A 21,496-nucleotide genomic window follows, 5' to 3' on the forward strand; every position below is an offset into this window, starting at 1 on the left:
AGAAATAAACTAGGCATAAAATTGTAGGAAAAAACTTCATGAAATGAAAGAGCATGTGAGATGGGCATACAAGAAAAAGAATATTCTCAGAGAATAATGAACAGTGTGAAGTTCAGCAGAAGTGTAATACAGGTTCAAAGAGTAAAACTTTGGAGAGCCTAATTATGAGTTCCTCATATTGCATCTTTGGAGAGACGGTAGTCATTTGAAATATGATGTTATAAGATGACGTTAACATACTTAAACACTTTCATTTAGAAATGACCACTTAGAACCAGAATAAATGAAAGAGAGCACAAAATTATGTTTTTGTTGATTTTTGAAGATCTCAGGTGAGTGCTGATAATTTAAATATATATGATGTCAGGCTTCCCTGGTGGTGCAGTGGTTGAGAGTCCGCCTGCCGATGCAGGGGACACAGGTTCGTGCCCCGGCCCGGGAAGATCCCACATGCCACAAAGCGGCTAGGCCCGTGAGCCATGGCCACTGAGCCTGCACGTCCGGAGCCTACGCTCCACAGTGGGAGAGCCCACAACACTAATAGGCCCGCGTACTGCAAAAAAAACAAAAAACAAAAAACAAAAAACAAACATGGTGTCTTTCACTGCAAAATAAAGGAGCTGTGGAGGATTCCTGGAATGAATGTCAATATTATGACAATAGTATGAGTGTGTTTCATGTTTGGTAATTACAATCATTGTTGCTTTTGCTGTGGTCATCCATTTACAATGTTTGGTGTCAGTTGATTTTTCTCTTGTAAAAATAAAATGCAGTCTGTGTGTGTGGAAAAAAAACATACATGATGTCGTGATAAAGTTGTATGTAATTTGAGATCTGGCAAAAAGCATTTCTTTTCTGTAATGCTAGGATGCTAATTGGACATTTTTGCAAGAAAGAGATTTCAGGATGCAAATCTCGTGTCTCTAAGGTGGGAAGCCAGTTTATGGTGGAACATTCTATTAAACTTGTGTGAGTGCAGAAATATTTCTTTGGAAGAAAGAGGTCATGAATCCCTTTTTAACAGTTAGTGGTTTATAGTATACCGAATGAGCAAAATGGGTATTTCTGAACTTTAGAAAAAAATAATATAATTTTTCTGCATTTATATTATGCAGCTGATGTAGAATATCAAAAATTCTTTATTTTGAAAAACAATGTAATCAATTTGACATAATTCATATATATTGAACCTGTGGTACACACACACAATAAAACATACATTCAAAAAATCTTTTTCACTTAAGAAATATTTTCTAGTGTAGTTGATTTACAACGTTGTGGTATTTTAAAATACATGTTTATTAGAGTATAATTGCTTTATAACACTGTATTAGTTTCTGCTTTACAACAAAGTGAATCACCTTAATGTATACATATATCCCCATATCCCCCCGTCTTGAGGCTCCCTCCCAGACTCCCTATCCCACCCCTGTGGGGGACATAAAGCACCGAGCTGATCTCCCTGTGCTATGCGGCAGCTTCCCACTAGCTCTTTTACATTTGGTTGTGTATATATGTCAGTGCTACTCTCTCACTACGTCCCTGTCTCCCCTTCAGCCCTGTGTCCTGAAGTCCGTTCTCTACATCTGTGCCTTTATTCCTGCCCTGTCACTAGGTTCGTCAGTACCATTTTTTCTGAATTCCATATATATGTGTTCACATACAGTATTTGTTTTTCTCTTTCTGACGTACTTCACTCTGTATGACAGACTCTAGGTCCAACCATCTCACTACAAATAACTCAATTTTATTCCTTTTTATGGCTGAGTAATACTCCATTATATATATAGGCCATATCTTCTTTCTATATTCATCTGTCGATGGACATTTAGGTTGGTTCTATGTCCTGGCTATTGTAAATAGTGCTACAGTGAATATTGTGATACATGTATCTTTTTGAATTATGGTTTTCTCCGGGTATATGCTCAGTAGTGGGATTGCTGGGTCATATGGTAGTTCTATTTTTAGCTTTTAAGGAACCTCCATATTGTTCTCCATAGTGGCTGTATCAGTTTACATTCCCACCAACAGTGCAGGAGGGTTCCCTTTTCTCCACACCCTCTGCAGCCTTTATACATTATTGTATTAATTTCTGCTGTGCAGCAAAGTGATTCAGTCATATATATATATATACATACATATATATATATATATATATATATATATATATATTCTTTTCCATTATGGTTTATCACAGGATACTGAATATAGTTTCCTCTGCTGTACAAGTAGGTCTTTGTGGCTTGTCCATCCTATGTAGAATAGTTTGCTTCTGCCATTCCAAAACTCCCAATCTTTCCATCACTCTCTCCTTGGCAACCACAACTCTGTTTTCTATATCTGTGTGTTTGTTTCTGTTTTGCTGACATGTTCATTTGTGTCCTGTTTTCGATTCCACATGTAAGTGATATTATATGGTATTTGTCTTTCTCTTTATGACTTACCTCAGTTAGTATCATTATCTCTATGTCCATCCATGTTGCTGCAAATGGCATTATTTCATTCTTTTTTATGTCTGAGTAATATCTATTGTATACGTATACCACACTTTCTTTATACATTCATTTTTTAATGAACATTTAGGTTGTTTCCATGTCTTGGCTATTATAAATAGTGCTTCTATGAACATAGGGTTTTATATATTTTTTTGAATTATAATTTTGTCTAGATATATGTCCAGAAGTGGGATTGCTAGATCATATGGCAACTCTCTTTATAGTTTTTTTGCGGAACCTCCATACTGTTTTCCATAGTGGCTGCACCAACTTACATGGCCACCAACAGTGCTGAAGGGTTCCCTTTTCTCCATACCCCATCCAGCATTTGTTAATTGTAGATTTTTTTTAATGATGGCCATTCTGATCAGTGTGAAGTGATACCTCATTGTAATTTGTATTTGCATTTCTCTAATAATTAGTGATGATTAGCATCTTTTCATGTGCCTATTGGCTATCTGTATGCCTTCTTTAGAGAAATGTTTATTTAGGTCTTCTACCCATTTTTCCATTGAATTATTTGTTCTATTGTTATTGAGTTGTAGGAGCTGTTTGTATAGTTTGTAAATTAAGCCGTTGTCAGTCTCATCATTTGCTAATATTTTCTCCCAGCCCATAGGTTGTATTTTCATTTTGATTATGGTTTCCTTTGCTGTGCAAAAGCTTATAAGTTTGATTAGTTCCTGTTTCTTTTTTGCTTTTACTGTAAGTCCGCTACGTATGAACAAGTTCTGTTCCAAGAGTGCGTTTGTAAGTCCAATTTGTTTGTAAGTCCAACAAAGTTAGCCGAGGTACCCAGGTTACACAGTCGGCTATATGGTATTGTACCATAATAGGTTTATAATACTTTTCACACAAACACTATATAAGAAACAAACACAAAAACAAAGAAGACATTTTTAGTCTTACAGTACAGTAACTTGAAAAGTACAGTAATACAGTACAACAGCTGGGATACTGGGGCTGGCATCGAGGGAACAGGCGAGAAGAGTTACTGATCGGAGGAGGGAGAGGAGGTGGGAGATGGTAGAGGTGAAGGAGTATCAGCAGTAGGAGACAGGGGGCAAGCTCCAATTTCACTCTTACCTGGCATTGATGACACAGGTTCTGGTTCCTTGCTGGATTTAATTCTATCTACCCTCTTGAAAAAATGATCCATTGATGTCTGGGTTGTAGCTCGTTTCTTCTCATCATAGATGATGACATGGTAGCACTGGTTTGCGTTCTGAACGGCTGCTGCCACCTTTGGGTTCCATTGTAGGCTCGAGCCCTGTGCCTCCAAAACTAACAGTGCCTCCTCAAATGTAGAAGATGCCCTTGGCATTTTCTGTGTCATGAATCTCTTCAGTTCTTCAGTTACTTCTTCCTCCTGTCCCTCTTCATCCTTTCTCTGCGCCTCCAATTCCATCAGTAAGCTCCTCATGTTGCACAGCAAGGAGTTCAGTGAAATCGTCCTCTTGCAGATCTAGCTCCAGCTTCTCACTGAGGGTCACTACGTTGCTGAAGACCTCTTCAGACTTCTGATCTGCCTTCTCAAATCCACAAACATCATGAACAAACTGTGGGCAAAGGTTCTTCCAAACCCCATTCATGGTGACCAACATACACTCACACCATGCAAAGTCAATGTTTTTTATGGCCTTGTAGATGTTATAGTCCTTCCAAAATTGTCCCTAGGTTCTTCCTGATTTCTCACTTACCTTTACTGCCTGACAAAAAGTGTGACATAAATAATATTTTTTGAAAGTCGCTATAACTTCCTGGTCCATAGGATGGATGAGCAATGCAGTATTCAGTGACAGATGCACTACTTTGACATTTGGAAAAGTCATCCATGAAAGGGGGGTGGCCCAGAGCATTGTCAAGCAGCAAAAGAATGTTTTTCTGGGACGTCCTTCTCCGAGCAATATTTCTCTACATCTGGGATAAAGTGTTGGCAAAACCAGTCCTGGAACGTGGCCTGTGTAATCCAGGATTTGGGGTTACACTTCCACACAATAGGAAGAGAGTCATTGGCTATGTTTTTAAGGCTTCTTGGGTTCTCTGAATGATGAACTAAGAGAGACTTCAGCTTCATATCACTGGAAGAATTGCCACCAAACAACAGTTAGCCTATCCGTTGCTGCTTTACAGCCCAGCATCAACTTTTCCTTCTTACTGATGTAGCTTCGGTCTGGCATCCTCTTCCAGTACAGTTGTGTCTCATCCACATTAAACACCTGGTTGGGTAAATGCACACCATTATCAATAATTTCTCAAAGTGTTTCAGGAAGTTCCTGGACAGCTACCCTATCTGCACCTGCTGCCTCTCCACTTACTTTTACCTTGTTGAGGTTGGCTCTACTCTTGAACCGATGAAAACAGCCATGGCTGGCATTAAAAAATATGCCCTCTGATTCTTTCCCGTGTTTCTTCTTCAAGTCTTCACAAAGGCTTTTAGCTTTCTCTTGAATCACCATAAGCTGAGCAGGATTTAGCGCTGATGTTGATCCTGCACCTGCACACTGAGAAGTTTCTCCATCTCCTCCATCACTTTTCCGTGCTTCTTTGATATTTTGTCATGAGCATTGAGTATTATATTGGCTGTGGGTTTGTCATAAATAGCTTTTATTATGTTGAGATATGTTTCCTTTATACCCATTTTGGTAAGCGTTTTTATCATGAATGGATGTTGAAGTTTCTCAAATGCTTTTTCGGCATCTATTGAGATGATCATTTGTTTTGTGTTTTTCCTTTGTTGATGGAGTGTATCATGTTGATTGATTTGCATATGTTGAAACAACTTTGTGACACAGGGGTGAATCAAATTCGATCATGGTATATGATCCTCTTATGTGCTGTCAGATTCGGTTTTCTAATATTCAGTTGAGAATTTTTGCATCCATATTTATCAGAGATATTGGCCTGCAATTTTCATTTTTGCTAGTGTCTTTCTCTGTGTTGTTTTTTTTTTAAGTCTTTATTGAATTTGTTTCAGTATTGCTTCTGTTTTATGTTTTGGTTTCTTATTTGTGAGGCATGTGGGATCTTAGCTCCACCACTAGGCATTGAATCCACACCCCCTGCACTGGAAGGCAAAATCTTAACTGCAGGAACACCAGAAAAGTCCCCATCTGTGTTTTTATATTTTTCAGTAAATTTCTTTCTTTCTTTATTTTTGGACGCATTGGGTGTTTGTTGCTGTGAACGGGCTCTCTCTAGTTGTGGCGAGTATGGGTTACTCTTCGTTGTGGTGTGCGGGCTGTTCACTGCACTGGCTTCTTTTTTGCAGAGCATGGGCTCTAGGTGCGTGGGCTTCAGTAGTTGTGGCTATCAGGCTCAGTAGTTGTGGCTCGTGGGCTGTAGAGCACAGGCTCAGTAGTTGTGGCACACAGGCTTAGTTGCTCCACGGCATGTGAGATCTTCCCGGACCAGGGCTGGAAACTATGTCCCCTGTATTGGCAGATGGATTCTTAACCACTGTGCCACCAGGGAAGTCCCCCCCCCAATCTGGTTTTGATATCAGGGTGATGATGGCTTCATAGAATGTCATTGGATGTATTCCTTAATCTTCAATCTTTTCGAAGAATTTGAGAAGAATCAGTGTAAGTTTTGCTTTGTATATTTGGTAGAATTTGCCTGTGAAACCATCTGATCCTGGATTTTTGTTGGTAGGGAGTTTTTGTAAATTACAGTTTCTATTTTGCTTGTAGTGATCAGTCTGTTCAAGTTATCTATTTCTTTTTGATTCAGTTTTGTTTGGCTGTAAAAAACAACATATTTTTAAGTTATGTTAGCAGCTAAATACTTACCATGTATTAGACCACAAAAGAGCAAAGAAAAAAATATTAAAGTATTTTTTCAAATAGAAAAAGTATTGAAATATTTTTAAGAAATTGGGATAATAGTAGTAGTTACAATAATGACAAATTGTTCTGAAATTAAACACTACTTTATCTAAGATGCATATCATATGCTTATCGTTTTACTGTTTTTAAATACATGGAATGTTTTCACCTTTCTAAAGTAATTATTTTATTTTACCTGTATATTGGGAAAAAATTTTAGTTGCACATAATATAAAAAATTACACTTTAATAGGAGACATTAATCCATTTACCTTTGCTGTAGTATTGAAAATACTTAGGTTTAGAGTTACCATGTTATTGAGTACCCTTATTTATTTATTTAATTATTTATTTTTTATTTTTTATTTTTTTGCGGTACGCGGGCTTCTCACTGTTGTGGCCTCTCCCGTTGCGGAGCACAGGCTCCAGACGTGCAGGTTCAGCAGCCATGGCTCACAGGCCTAGCCGCTCCGTGGCATGTGGGATCTTCTCAGGCCGGGGCACGAACCCGCGTCCCCTGCATCGGCAGGCGGACTCTCAACCACTGCGCCACCAGGGAAGCCCTATTTATTTATTTTTAAAAAGACTTAATTTGGGGGAGGTATAAATTATTTATTTATTTATTTATTTTTACCATCTTTATTGGACTATAATTGCTTTACGATGGTGTGTTAGTTTCTGCTGTATAACAAAGTGAATCAGCTATACATATAAATATATCCCGATTTCTCCTCCCTCTTGCATCTCCCTCCCACCCTCCGTTTCCCACCCCTCTAAGTGGTCACAAAGCACTGAGCTGATCTCCCCATGCTATGCAGCTGTTTCCTACTAGCTATCTATTTTACATTTGGTAGTATATATAAGTTAATGCCACTCTCTCACTTCGTCCCGGCTTACCCTTCCCCCTCCCCATGTCCTCAAGTCCATTCTCTACGTCTGCGTCTGTATTCCTGTCCTGCCCGTAGTTTCTTCCCAACCATTTTTTTTCTTTTTTTAGATTCCATATATATGTGTTAGCATACAGTATTTGTTTTTGTCTTTCTGACTTACTTCACTCTGTATGACAGACTCTAGGTCCATCCGCCTCACTATAAATAACTCAATTTCATTTATATTTATGGCTGATAATATTCCATTTTATATTGAAGATGTGCAAAATCTTTTTTATCCATTCATCAGTTGATGGACACTTAGGTTGCTTCCATGTCCTGGCTATTGCAAATAGAGCTGCAATGAACATTGTGGAACATGATTCTTTTTGAATTATGGTTTTCTCCAGGTATATGCCCAGTAGTGGGATTGCTGTGTCATATGGTAGCTCTATTTTTAGTTTTTTAAGGAACCTCCATACTGTTCTCCATAGTGTCTATGTATCAATTTACATTCCCACCAACGGTGCAAGAGGGTTCCCTTTTCTCCACACCTCTGCAGCATTTATTGTTTGTAGATTTTTTGAATGATGGCCATTCTTACCTGTGTCGGATGATACCTCATCGTAATTTTGATTTGCAATTCTCTAATGATCAGTGATGTTGAGCATTCTTTCATGTGTTTCCTGGCAATCTGTATATCTTCTTTGGAGAAATGTCTAATAGGTCTTCTGCCCATTTATGAATTGGCTTGTTTGTTTCTTTGATATTGAGCTGCAGGGGGTGCTTGTAAAGTTTGGAGATTAATCCTTTGTCAGTTGCTTCATTGGCAAATATTTTCTCCCATTCTGGGGGTTGTCTTTTCATCTTGTTTACGTTTTCCTTTGCTGTGCAAAAGCTTTTAAGTCTCATTAGGTCCCATGTTTTTATTTTTATTTTTATTTCCATTTCTCTAGGAGGTGGGTCAAAAAGGATCTTGCTGTGATTGATGTCATAGAGTGTTCTGCCTATGTTTTCCTTAAGAATTTTATAGTGTCTGGCTTTACATTAAGTCTTTTATCCATCCATTTTGAGTTTATTTTTGTGTATGGTGTTAGGGAGTCTTTTAATTTAATTCTTTTACCTGTAGCTCTCCAGTTTTCCCAGCACCACTTATTGAAGAGGCCGTGATTTCTCCATTCTATATTCTTGCCTCCTTTATCAAAAATAAGGTGACCATATGTGTCTCGGTTTATCTCTGGGCTTTCTCTCCTGTTCCATTGATATATATTTCTGTTTTTGTGCCAGTAGTATACTGTGTTGATTACTGTAGCTTTGTAGTATAGTCTGAAGTCAGGGATTCTGATTACTCCAGCTCTGTTTTTCTTCTCAAGATTGCTTTGGCTGTTCGGGGTCTTTTGTGTTTCCATACAAATTGGGAAATATTTTGTTGTAGTTTTCTGAAAAATGCCATTGGTATTTTGATAGGGATTGCCTTGAATCTGTAGATTGTTTTGTGTAGTATAGTCATTTCACAGTGTTGATTCTTCCAATCCAAGAACATGGTATATCTCTCCACCTGTTTGTGTCATCTTTGATTTATTTCATCAGTGTCTTATAGTTTTCTGAGTAAAAGTCTTTTGTCTCCTTAGGTAGGTTTATTCCTAGGTATTTTATTCCTTCTGTTGCATGGGTAAATGGGAGTGTTTCCTTAATTTCTCTTTCAGACTTTTCATCTTTAGTGTATGGGAATGAAAGGGATATCTGTACATTAATTTTGTATCCTGCAGCCTTACAAACTTCATTGATTAACTCTAGTAGGTTTCTGGTAGCACCTTTAGGATTCTCTGTATATAGTATCATGTCATCTAGTGGCAAACAGTGACAGCTTAACTTCTTCTTTTCTGAGTTGGATTCCTTTTATTTCTTTTTCTTATCTGATTGTTGTAGGTAAAAATTCCAAAAGTGTGTTGAATAATAGTGGTGAGAGTGGGCAACGTTGTCTTGTTCCTGATCTTAGTGGAAATGGTTTCACTTTTTCACCATTGAGAACAATGTTGACTGTGTGTTTGTCATATATGGCCTTTACTATGTTGAGGAAAGTTCCCTCTATGCCTACTTTCTAGAGGTTTATCATAAATGGCTGTTTAATATTGTCGAAAGCATTTTCTGCATGTATTGAGATGATCATATGGTTTTTATCCTTCAGGTTTTTTAATATGGTGTATCACATTGATTTGCATGTATTGAAGAATCCTTGCATCACTGGGATAAACCCAGCTTGATTATGGTGTATGATCCTTTTAATGTGCTGTTGGATTCTTTTTGCTAGTATTTTGCTGAGAATTTTTGCATGTATGTTCATCAGTAATATTGGCCTGTAGTTTTCATTATTTGTGACATCTTTGTCTGGTTTTGGTATCAGGGAGATGGTGGTCTCATAGAATAAGTTTGGGAGTGTTCCTCCCTCTGCTATATTTTGGAAGAGTTTGAGAAGGTTAGGTGTTAACTCTTCTCTAAATATTTGATAGAATTTGCCTTTGAAGCCATCTGGTCCTGGGCTTTTGTTTGTTGGAAGATTTTAATGACAGTCTCAATTTCAGTGCTTCAGATTGGTTTGTTTATAGTTTCTATTTCTTCCTGGTTCAGTCTTGGAAGTTTGTGCTTTTCTAAGAATTTGTCCATTTCTTCCAGGTTGTCCATTTTACTGGCATATAGTTGCTTGCAGTAACCTCTCATAATCCTTTGTATTTCTGCAGTGTCAGTTGTTACTTCTCCTTTTTCATTTGTAATTTTATTGATTTGAGTCTTCTCCCTTTTTTTCTTGATGACTCTGGCTAATGGTTTTATCAGTTTTGTTTATCTTCTCAAAGAATCAGCTTTTAGTTTTTTTGATCTTTGCTGTTGTTTCCTTCATTTCTTTTTCATTTATTTCTGATCTGACCGTTATGATTTCTTTCCTCTGCTGACTTTGGGTTTTTTTTTTCTTTCTTTCTCTAATTGCTTTAGGTGTAAGTTTAGCTTGTTTATTTGACATGTTTCTTGTTTTGTGAGGCAGGATTGTATTGCTATAAACTTCCCTCTTAGAACTGCTTTTGCTGCATCCCATAGGTTTGGGATCATCATGTTTTCATTGCCATTTGTTTCTAGGTATTTTTTAATTTCCTCTGATTTCTTCAGTGATCTCTTGGTTATAAAGTAGTGTATTGTTTAGCATCCATCTGGTTGTATTCTTTTACAGATTTTTTCCTGTAATTGATATGTATTCTGATAGTGTTGTCGGAAAAGATACATGATACAATTTCAATTTTCTTAAATTTACCAATGCTTGATTTGTGACCCAAGATATGATCTATCCTGAAGAATGTTCCTCAAACACTTGAGAAAGAGTGTATTCTGTTGTGTTTGGATGAAATGTCCTATAAATATCAATTAAGTCCATCTTGTTTAATGTATCATTTAAAGCTTGTGTGTACTTATTTATTTTCATTTTGGATGATCTGTTCATTGGTGAAAGAGGGGTGTTAAAGTCCCCTACTACGATTGTGTTACCTTCGATTTCCCCTTTTATGGCTGTTAGCCTTTTCCTTATGTATGGAGGTGCTCCTATATTGGGTGCATAAATATGTACAATTGTTATGTCTTCTTCTTAGGTTGATCCCTTGATGATTATGTAGTGTACTTCTTTGTCTCCTGTAATAGTCTTTATTTTAAAGTCTCTTTTTTTCTGATATGAAAATTGCTACTATAGCTTTCTTCTGATTTCCATTTGCATGGAATATTTTATTCCATCCCCTCACTTTCAGTCTGTATGTTTCCCTTGGTCTGAAGTGGGTCTCTTGTAGACCGCATATATATCGGTCGTGTTTTCAGATCCATTCAGCCAGTCTATGTCTTTTGGTTGGAGCATTTAATCCATTTACATTTAAGGTAATTATTGATATGTATGTTCTTATTACCATTTTCTTAATTGTTTTGGGTTTGTTATTGTACGTCTTTTCCTTTTCTTGTGTTTCCTGCCTAGAGAAGTTCCTTTAGCATTTGTTGTAAAGCTGGTTTGGTGGTGCTGCATTCTCTTAGATTTTGCTTGTCTGTAAAGGTTTTAATTTCTCTGTCGAATCTGAATGAGATCCTTGCTGGGTAGAGTAATCTTGGTTGTAGCTTTTCCCCTTTCTTCACTTTAAATATGTCCTGCCTGTCCCTTCTGGCTTGCAGAGTTTCTGCTGAAAGATCAGCTGTTAACCTTATGGGGATTCCCTTGTATGTTTTTTGTTGTTTTTCCCTTGCTGCTTTTAATATTATTTCTTTGCATTTAATTTTTGATAGTTTGATTAATATATGTTTTGGCATGTTTCTCCTTGGGTGTATCTTGTATGGGACTCTCTGCACTTCCTGGACTTGATTAACGATTTCCTTTCACATATTAGTGAAGTTTTCAACTATAATCTCTTCAAATATTTTCTCTGTCTCTTTCTTTTCCTCTTCTACTTCTGTGACCCTTGTATTCGAATGTTGGTGTGTTTAACATTGTCCCAGAAGTGTCTCAGATTGTCCTCAATTCTTTTCATTCTTTTTTCTTTATTCTGCTCTGTGGTAGTTATTTCCACTATTTTATCTTCCAGGTCATTTATCCATTCTTCTGCCTCAGTTATTCTGCTATTGTTTCCTTCTAGAAAATTTTTAATTCCATTTACTGTGTTGTTCATCATTGTTTGTTTGCTCTTTAGTTCTTCTAGGTCCTTGTTAAACATGTCTTGTATATTCTCCATTCCAGTTCCAAGATTTGGGATCATATTTAGTATCATTACTCTGAATTCTCTTTCAGGTAGACTGCCTATTTCCTCTACATTTGTTTGGTCTGGTGGGTTTTTACCTTGTTCCTTCATCTGCTCTGTGTTTCTCTGTCTTCTCATTTGGCTTTGTGGACGGTGTTTGGGGTCTCCTTTACGCAGGCTGAAGATTCGTAGTTCCCGTTGTTTTTGGTGTCTTCCCCCAGTGGCTAAGGTTGGTTCAGTGGGTTGTGTATGCTTTCTGGTGGAGAGGACTGGTGCCTGTGTTCTGGTGGGTTTGTCTGGATCTTGTCTTTCTGTTGGGCAGGTCCGCATCCGGTGTTGTGTTTTGGGGTGTCTGTGACCTATTATGATTTTAGGCAGCCTCTCTGATAATTGGTGGGCCTGCATTCCTGTCTTGCTAGTTGTTTGGCATTGGATGTCCAGCACGGGATCTTACTGGTCTTCGAGTGGAGCTGGGTCTTAGCATTGAGACGGATATCTCTGGGAGGCTTTCGCCGTTTTGATATTACAAGGTGCCCAAGGTCTCTGGTAGACCAATATTCTGAACTCTGCTCTCCCAACTCAGAGGCACAGGCCTGACACCTGGTGGAGCACCAAGACCCTCTCAGCCACACAGCTGGGGGTGAGAGCAAGAGCTAGCTTTGGTACATTTCAAAGAACACCAATGAGATTCACTCACCATTTTCTCTCCATCAGTGAAGCAAACAAAATTCAGTGTTCGGTGAGTCAGCCACCTTGGTAGCCAGCCTCCAAGAAGGCCCTAATCATACCCTAATTATCTCCCAGTCATCATGCACCTGTGTGCCTCCTCACAGTTGAAAAGGGCTGATGTTTTAACTAATAAGACATTGCAGAAATGACAAAGTGCAGCTTCCAAAGGTATAAAAGATATTGGAGCTTCTGCTTTGGTTTCTGCTGTATCACTCATCCTGGGGTAAGCCAGCTGCCATGTCATGAGGACACTCAAGCAGCCCTAAGGAGAGATTCATGTGGCAAGGAGCTGAGGCCTCTTACTTACAGCCACATGAGTGAGTCATCTCACAAGTCACAATACTTAATTTTATTTATTTATGGTTGTGTTGGGTCTTCGAGGCTGCACAGGGTTTCTCTAGTTGTGTCGAGCAGGGGCTACTCATCATTGTGGTGCATGGGTTTCTCCTTGCTGTGGTTTCTCTTCTTGTGGAGTATGGGCTCTAGGTGCATGGACTTCAGTAGTTGTGTCACGCAGGCTCAGTAGTTGTTGCTTGCAGGCTCTAGAACGCAGGCCAAGTAGTTGTGGCACACGGGCTTAGTTGCTCTACAGCCTGTGGGATCTTCCTAGACCAGGGATTGAACCCCTGTCCCCTGCATTGGCAGGCAAATTCTTACCCACTGAGCTACCAGGGAAGTCCAGTGTGCTCTTTTTTAAACCTAGTCTGTTTTCATTATTTTCTATCTTAACTGTTCTATATTAAATTAAAAAAATAATACTCCTTTCTACCCCTCCTCTTTGAGGATGATATATGAAGAAGTATGTCTTATTTATTAATCTGAAATTTTCACCTTACTTTTAAGAAGTAATCACAGTGTCAAGTATTTAATACCTTTCACTTCCACCTTGAAAAGCATGGATATTAAAGTGCTAATATAATTACCTTCCCTAGTCTATCATTTTTACTTTTTGTTATGTATAAAAAACAACTAAAAATATGCATGGTTTGTAAGGAAATGACAAATTTCAGAAAATTCAGAATCTGCATACACTCTATACATAGCTTCTAGATACAGACACAGAAAATTGCCAGATACTCAGAGCCCGCCTTGTCCAATTCTAGTGACTCCCCTTAAGGTTTAATATTGTTCTGGTATCTAACAAAAAGATCACTTTACCTGTATTTTGTATTTTATATAAATGTAATGGCACAGTAAAATCACTTTTGGATTGGGCTTTTTTATTTTATGTTGTTTATGAATACGCCTATATGGTTGCCTGTTGTTGTTGTCATGCACTGACACTGTTGCATAGGATTCCATAGTGTAAATATTTAACTATTAATTAATTTTTTCCAAAATGTATTACAATATGAGTGATTTTCAGTTTGGGTCTATTGAGAATTGCACTGGTATATACATACTAGAACTTGAGCTTTGGTGGTATGTGTATAAATTATTGTTCAATATACATGTAGTAGTAAAATTTTTGACTCATAGCTTTCATCTGTTTATCTTTTTAGATATTTCTAAATATTTTCAAAACATCTGTATGATTTTTCATCCTCAGCAGCAGTGAATGAGATTCAAGGATTGCATACATTCTTGTCAAACTTGATAATACCTGTCATTTTCATTTGAACTTTCTGGTTGGTGAGTGATAATTCCAGGTGTGACTTTTTTGCATTTAATTGACTACTAAGAAGCCAAGCATCTTTTGATATGTTTACTCAACGTTCTGTACTCTCTTTCTTGAAATATCTTTTGGTATATTTTTCGCATCTTTGCTATTACATTATCTTCTTATTGAAGACTTTTTTTTTAACATCTGAAGACTTCTTATTTAGGAGTTTAAAATATATACTTAATATAAGTTCTTCTCTCTTTCTGTCTCTCCTCTTTCTTTAGATGAGTGTCAGTTTTTAATGTTAATAACATCTAATTTGTTATTTTCCTCTATTTAGTCTTATTTCTATTTATTTATGTAATCTTCTTATCTGTTGCAGAACACATTATATTTTCTAAACCACAAATATGTTTTCATTTCTTCAATAAATCTAATTGTTAAGCTTTAAATTTAAGTTAACTTTCTGAACTAAATATGTTGTATCATAGTGAGCATTAATTTGACTATGACAGCTGAAAGGTTACATTTATTCAGCAAATGTTGTATTCAGCTTTCTTTTCATTTGCTCCTACTTCTCTTTGATTCACAGAGGTAAACATCACTTCATCCATGGATCTGACTTTTCTTGATTTCTCATGGTCATTCTCATTAATTCTTCTTGCCTCATGAAATCTTTAGGCATTGCATTATTCCACAAAAGCAAAAAGCTTCCTTGGGCCTTTTTCCTCAGAAGATTGATTATTCCCACATTTTAAATGGGAGATTGCAATAAGTTAGGAGAAAATGCCACAGGGGTCTCTCTCTTTTTTTTTTCTTTCACATCTTGTATCAGCCTCTGCTTGCACTCTGTGTTCAAAGATTTTTGTACAACACATTGGTAGAAGTGCCAGGTGTTTCTCTCCTTGGGGAAAAAGACAGATTAATTACCTGACAAATAAAATAAAGACAGTGTCTTTCTCTGTTCAAATGTTGGAAAGGACTGCTTGCATCCTAACTTAAAAGTTTCAGGTGAGTGAAGCTTAAGATTCCAAAGCTTTAATCCATATTTGAACCATGCACAGCATCCAACAGGACTGCTTTACATAACCCCATGAGACTTTTGTGTGCAAGTGAAATAGATAAAAATATAAAACTGTTGCTGTCTTTTTGGGTCATAAAAAAGATTTTTTGTCTCATTTAAAATATTTTTTTTTTCTAAAATCCAAAAACGTGTCAGGCTAAAATATTGGAATTTCAAACATGGTAAAACCCCTTTTGAACGATGCGAAGTGAGACTTCTTTGTAGTGCTGATTTACATTGCCCACTTGCTTGGTTGGCCAAAAAGGGCCTACGCGTTTTTTCCTGAATATATTGAGGGAAAAAAAAGTACGCCCTTTTTGGCCAACTGCATCATTGTCGAAGTTCTGCCGCTTTTCATGTGCTTTAAAGGCGATTCCGATCTACCTCTTGAAAACGGTTTCCTGCAATTCTGCCTTGTTTTCAAATCCTCTTCGTTGCCTTACCTCAATAAGGTACGAAAGTTATCATTTATTATCCTGCAGGTTTGTGAATTTTAGTGCCTCTGAGATCCATTTTTCAACTCGCCTTTTTGCGAGCTGGCCTCCAAACCGCAGGATTGCTTCAGGCCCTATTCTGGTTCTGGGGGGCAGGCAGAGCTTTTGGTTAATTCTTCTTCCTGATTGGAAATTAGAGTGACATGTGTCTGTCCAAACACCTAGAGCTGATCTCTCATTGGTTCCCCCTCTACCCGTTCAACCTCTGGACAAATTGCAAACTGTACGAAACAGGAGGTTAAAGGTGCTGATTCTCCAAGTGGGGAGATTGTTGGTAAAGCAGCTGGAATGGCGAACCCGAGCACCACGAGATGAAAAATGAGGTGCGTTTTAGAAACGTTTCCCGATCATATGGTGTACCATCCTCTGGGTTTCCCATGCATGTTTTAGCTGTAGGAAGATTCCCTTGAACCTGGAGATTTCTGACCCATGGAATGGGTAGCACGCAGTATTACTTTAAAGGGTCTGCATTTGCTCATGCAACCTCACCAATCCAGTCGCCCCCAAGAGTGTCCAGCCTATGTCTCTTCCAGCTGTGGGTCTAGATGTGGTCAATCCATGTTGTATCACAGCCACTGAATGAATGTTGTAAGAATTTCTCTCTCTTTCACTATCTTTGCTTTTTTTTGTAATTTGTATTTATAATGGGATTTAGCTGATTTTCAATGCTGTGTTTGTGCCCCTTTACACCCACTATATTCACTTACCGAGAAATATCAATAAATACTTTTTAAGATTCTTACTACGCGGATATATTCTTCTGTGGTGAATAAGGTGTGTTGAGTCCAGTTCACTGAGCAATGAGTAGGTCTTCTCTATTACATATTTGGTTGATGGAACGGTATCTGTGCTAATTTCAAACTATTGTTTTATGCATCACCCCACCTCACCTTTCCCCTTATGCAGCCATAAGTGTGTTTTCTAAATGTGTGACTCTGTTCTGTTTTGTAATTTAGTTCATGTAGCGATTTTTACATTCCATCTATAACTGATATCTTATGATAAGTTTCTTTATCTGTGTGACGTATTTCTCTTAGAATCATCATACCTAAATCTACTCATTATGCTGCTACTAGCCTTAGGACATTGATTTCATGGCTGAGTGATATTCCATTGTACATAAGTACTACAACTTGTTTATCCATTTTTCTCTTTCATGAGATACTTAAGGTGTACCCGAGTCGAGGATTTTGTGAACACAGCAGCCCTAAAATTTGGGGTGCCTGTGTCCTGTCGATTTTTGGTTTTCTCAAGATACAAGCCCATGAGTGGAAGTGCCCTGTGCTCTGTAGCTCTGTTTTTTAGATGTTTTAGGAAACACCATACAATTTTCGAGAGTGGCCGTTGGCAATTTATATCACGCCCATCAGCGTAAAAAAGCTCCCTTTTCTCCTTGAGTTGCCCTGCATTTCTGGTTTTTACACTTTTTCAGCATGGCCCTTTTGACCAATGCCTAGTGAGACTTCTTTGCAGTGTTGATTTGCATTGCCCGCTTGTTTGGTTGGCCAAAAAGGGCGAATGCGTTTTTTCCTGAATATATTCAGGTGCTCACCAGGACATGTAGCAGGTGTGGGTGAGTGTCACGTAGCGCACACACAGCGCATAGAAGGTACGCAAGATGGAGAGGCTACTGTCCAGCGAGTGGCCGCCCTCCACACCAGTAAGGCAAGCCAACTTCCAGGTATTGTTGAGAGCTGGGGGCACGTAGGTCAGATGATCATTTTCAGAGGCAGGGGTAGCTTACTGAAGTCCCTAACACCCACTACCACCAGTCTGTTTACCTTTTTTTTTGGCCGTGCCACGTAGCATGAGGGCTCTTAGTTCCCCCACCGGGGATCAAACCCGACCCCCCTGCAGTGGAAGCGTGGAGTCTTAACCTCTAGACTACCAGGGAAGTCCCCCGTCTACCTTTAACTGAGGTCACAAGCTCCAGTTCAGAATAGGAGGCACACATGAGGCGGATGAGGTCAATGTGTTCCAGGGTGAGGCGCACAGCATCCCGTTCGTGGGTCTGGCATGGGACGTAGGCTGACCAGAACTGAGGGAAGGCCAGGACTTAGTTTGGGCTTTGGAACTCCTTGGGCTTCTCATAGCCTCCTCAGCTGGCACAGCACTTACTGTGCCCAGAAGTCACATGTAATGCGTTGCTTTTTCTGTGGTACTTGGAAGCCCGTCAGGTGGGCTCACTGTGACCCCTGTAGCCCCCAGCATCCATGGCATGGCACTTTTTAGGTCACTATGGTAACTTCGTTCCAATGTGACTAACCTGTGGTCTCTGTGGCCCCCAAACTGCCCCACATTCCCCAGCAGCCATGGTGGCACCTTGTGTGTCCCTTTGGTACCTGGCCACCCACGAGACCATCTTTCAGCCTGTCCAAGCTGGTCTAGCCATGGCTGAAATTGCGCAGATTAACATGCTATAGCCCATTGTGGTAAAACTGCCTCAGGACCAGGGGCATGTTGTTGTGGCTGGAGGGAGGTCAAGGCAAATGGGTGGGTTCCTTAGGTCTTGGGATCGGGCAGGACACATTGCCTGGCCTGGGCCAGCCTGGCGGTCCCCCACCTCACACTGTCACACAGACTATACTAGGAGCAGCTGAAGCCTGGGCTGAGGGTTTCCCACCAGGGAGGGGATGACAGAGAAGGGGAAGGGCATCCATAGATGATGGAGAGGACATCCAGGGGTGGTGTGAGGGAGCCTCCCCACTAGCGCTACATGCTCCGGACCTCCTGCCCTGCCCAGGGCCAGGCTAGGCCCCCACCGGCCCCCAGCAGCCCGCACACACTGCAGCCACCCTTCCACAAGCGGGAAGTCCCGCATCAGGGCCCGCGTGCGCTCCCGCGGACTTGGGGTGCTGGAGGTGCCCAGCGTGGTCTGCACGAGGGTTCCGGTCACAGCAGCAGACCCAGCAGGAGCAGCAGGCACAGCAGAGGCCGCTGGCTGCGTGCACGGGGACCTTCGAGGCCCCCGGGCCGCAAGCTGCGCAGGGCAAGGCAGGCGGGCAGAGGCGGGTCTGAGAGGGGCGGGCGATGGGGTTCTGCCCGTCGACACAGGCCACCCAGCAGCGCGGCCTCGCGAGGGGGGCGGGGTGAGGGAGGGGATACAGAGTCACAGGACCCTGCGACCCGTGTGCGGAGAGCCGCGATCCGGGAAGCCCAGCAGCCACAGGGCGGCACTGCCCTCCCGCCCCCTGCTCAGAGGCAGCTCCCGCGGGCTAAGCTGGCCTCTGCTGAGAGCCCACTCGCCTCCCATCGCGGGTTCCCTCCGCCCCCGCCCCTCTTCCCACACCCACTGCTCCGAGGGGGCGCCCTAGGTTGCTCTCCCCTGCCTCTAACCTTCCTGTCCAAGCTGGGGTGCTTCTCTCAGAGGGCCACCTGCAGCCCGTGGCCTCCCGGGAGCACACCTCGTCCCCATCTGCCTGCAGCCGGCCCCGCCCACCCCGAGGGCTACGTGCGAGGGTCTCTGTGGCCACAAGTGCTCTGGGCTCCCGGTTTCCCGGTACTGGGCCATGGGGGCTGGTGTGGGGGAAGAGATAGTTTCTGGAAATGGGGGGAGGGGGTAACCTTGTGAGCTCTGGATTCAGGAGGGAGCCCTCTGCCCCCAACCTTCTCTCTCCTCCTACTTGACTCCCCAACCTGCATGACCATTCTCTGGGGACTTGAACCAGCGCCTGGGAACTATCAGGAACCTCCCCCACTTCTGTCAGCCAGCCTCAGGAGAGCGCCCTCAGGAGCTGCTACACCTCCCCAGGGCCTGAATAGAGGGACTTTTGGGATGTGAACTGAACAACCTTCTGGGGAGAGTCAACGACCCTTTTACTCATTAGAGCAGGAACTCAGTCAGTAGGCTATTTGTGTGGAAGGAAATGAAGTCGCTTCCATGGCAGAAGAGCCCCCGCTGCAGCAACCTTCGTCCCAGAGCTGCTGGCTGACCTTCTGGCCAGGATCCCTCCTACCTCAGCGTGGAAGGCCCGGCCTCGTGGAGAAGTGTAGGTTCTGAAGAAAGACCTGGTACCTGGGCTCTGCTGCTACACTTGCCTTACCTCGTGGCCCTTGTGGCTCTAGCTTTCCCAGAAACCTCAAGGGCTAAGTGCCTGTGCTTGCTCAGAGGCCGCACGCCATTCCCCATTTCCAGCCTTAGGCCCTCCCGCTAGCTGCCTCCTCTAGGGACCCCCTCCCCTCAACACACACACACACACACGCACACTGGGGATGTGCCTTCTCACAGCAGCTCAACCACTGAGATGATTTAGGGACTGTGCCCAAACTCCTGCATCCCCAGCCTCTCAAGTTTTTGCTCTGATCCCTAGCACACCCTGGCGCTGTTCCACCTTTGGAATCTTTCCCAGGTGGCAGGAGTGCCTAGCACAGGGGTAGTGACCTAAGTCTGAGCACTGGCGACCCTAGAAATCTGTTACAGAAAAGCGTTTTATTGAGCAGTAAGGGACGCCACTGGGGACGGAAAGGCCTGGCAATAAAGGAGCATGTGAACCTCGGGACAGGGTGCGTGCTGCTTGACTCTCCATCCTGTTCTTGCTTCAGGGAGCAGGGCTTCCTGGGCCTCTCTATCCTGCCTCCTGAGACCCCAGGCAGGAGGCTCTTTGGGAAGCCACAGATTGCTGCTTTCACTTTCAAAAAGCCCAGCTCCCCACTGGTTTGTGGTGGTGGCCGCTGACAATGGCTCAGGGCAGGAGCCCATGTGGTAGACTGCTAAGGCTTCTCTGCACCCTGTCTCTGCTCCTGCATCCTCCTCGGCTTGCAGAGTGCAGACTTCACTTTCTTCAGCTCACAAGGGGGCCCCTGAGGATTGAGCAGAGGAATGCCAGGTTTTCTTCCAGGCCAGCTTCCGCCCTGGGATGTTCAGGGCAGACTCTCATTTCAAACCTCACTTTCTGAGGCTCCTGGCTTATGGCCATTTAGTGTGCAGGGAGGCTCCTGGCTGAGGAAGGCTCAGACAGAACGACGCAGGTTCTAATCTGTGGTAGTGAGCGGGGGGGGGGGGGGTCACTGCAGGAAGAGGCATTCGCTGTCTTAGGCAGTTAAACCATTGCCCTGTCTTCAGAATGGTTCAGCCAGCAAGATTCTGTGGAGTCCGCCTCCTGGCACCATGCTACAATCGCCGGATTTTGGGTCTGGAGCAACCGAGATCTTCGTCTGACTCTTCCGGAGTGTGCTTTCTCCCGGGAGCCCATCTGGGGACTGGCTTCTCGGCTTCCGCCTTTGCTGGCATGGCCAAAGGAGCATCCCCGTAGGCCCGGTAGCCACCAACCAGGCAGTATGTCTCCCCATGCCGGCCCAACTGCGTTTCTCCACACCCTCGGTTGAGGACATGGTAGTGACCAGGTTTAGGAGGAGAAATGGGAGCCACAGCTGCTGCAAAGAAAATCAGAACTGATCAGTCACTTCTGCTGTACACAGTCTCCTGCCAGAATTTCCCTCTCATGTCTCTCCCAGTTTCTGGCTGAAGACCTTTAATCTACTTGACATCCAAAACACAGACTTGGACCATCACCTCTATGAGTCCCTAGAGAAGGGACACTGGCTGCAAAAGCAATTTCTAGAGCCTACGGCTGCATCAGGTGAGGTAGTCTCTTCACCGTTGCCAGGGAAAACAGTAGAACCCGAAAGAAATTGCAATCATGATCCTCTCCATCTCTCCCTT

At 41.8% G+C, this 21,496-nt stretch overlaps 1 long non-coding RNA gene and 1 pseudogene across 8 annotated transcripts in view; one reads left to right on the forward strand and one right to left on the reverse strand.

The window, feature by feature from the left end:
• The window catches only part of LOC132494376 (uncharacterized), a 76,341-nt gene that overhangs the window by 21,024 nt on the left and 33,821 nt on the right, over positions 1–21,496 (forward strand). The gene's annotated exons all lie outside the window — the stretch shown is intronic.
• Positions 17,383–19,087, reverse strand: LOC132493198 (dipeptidase 2-like; annotated as a pseudogene).

This window comes from Mesoplodon densirostris, chromosome 7 (genome assembly GCF_025265405.1).
Source record: "Mesoplodon densirostris isolate mMesDen1 chromosome 7, mMesDen1 primary haplotype, whole genome shotgun sequence".
NCBI classification, from domain to species: Eukaryota; Metazoa; Chordata; class Mammalia; order Artiodactyla; family Ziphiidae; genus Mesoplodon; species Mesoplodon densirostris.